This window comes from Mus caroli, unplaced genomic scaffold (genome assembly GCF_978045245.1).
Source record: "Mus caroli unplaced genomic scaffold, Mus_caroli_1 scaffold_6, whole genome shotgun sequence".
Classification (NCBI taxonomy): domain Eukaryota; kingdom Metazoa; phylum Chordata; class Mammalia; order Rodentia; family Muridae; genus Mus; species Mus caroli.
Window position 1 is genome coordinate 107,616,189 of NW_028227261.1, and position 1,147 is coordinate 107,617,335.

Below are 1,147 nucleotides of genomic sequence, written 5' to 3' on the forward strand. Positions count from 1 at the left end.
ACCGCGCTCGCCCCGCCCCCGGCCCGCCCCACCTGCGCCCCGCCCTCTTCCTGGCTGCTGCCTCCCGCGCCCACCTGCCTGTGCGCACTTGGGAGAGCGAAGAGCTTGGCGACCTCTGCGGCGTGAGTGTGGGCTGAGCACAGTGCTCTGGGCGCTTTGGGGGCCCTTCCTTGAACTTACGTGACACTAGCACTATCCCGGATGGAAGGTCCTTAACCTTAGCCACTATGTGTTCAGGATGTGCTGGCCGAGACTCATGAAAGCTGCAGGCGGTTCTGTGCGGTACTCAGTGGCGCCTAGAATAACTAACTTTCGTCTGGAGCCCATGGTTTTCCAAGCTATGTTTTTCAGTCTTTGCTTTAGGGACACCTACACTCCGCAGGCCCATCACACACACACACACACACACACACACACACACACCATCCTTTCCTGTAATGTATCAGGTTTGGTTCAGGTCTTATAGGAGAAAAGGGGAGCCACGGGGCCCTTGCTTCGAAGCTTGAAGGACAGAGTTCCATCCATCCCCACACGGTGAAAGGAGGGCTCCCTCAAGTTGTCCTCCAACCCCCACGTGTGATATAGACACTTGTGTATACATACATGCATACAGGTAAAAGTTTTAAATTTAAAGTTTAAATCAAAAATTTGTTGCTGTATCATAGTTGGAATCTCAAGTAACCCAGGCTGGCCTCCAACTCCTGATCCTCCTGCCTCCATTCCTGAGTCCTAGAATTACAGGTCAGTGGCACCAAGCCTAGCTAAATAGTGTCTCCAGTCCCAGCCCCTGATGTTGACTGAAATATGGTCTCACTCTGTAGTCCTGGTTGACTCTAAACTTTCTACATAGCCCAGGCTGGCCTCTAACTTTTAGGAATAAAATGTCTTTAGTAATGTACACAAACTGCCACTTTTACCTTTAGTTGTGGGGAAAGGAAGGAGCCAGGCTAGGCTGGTGCCTTTACAAATTCTGTTCCTGTACCCACTTGCCTTGCTCCACCTTACCAACTCTTCCTGAAGCCTTCAGCCACTGCAGCGTTTTCAGGATGGCTTATTATTATTATTATTAATTTTGACACTAATGACACATTTTCACGGCAGACGTTTTTGTGTAATTCTGGGTGTATATGTATATAAAACCAGTATA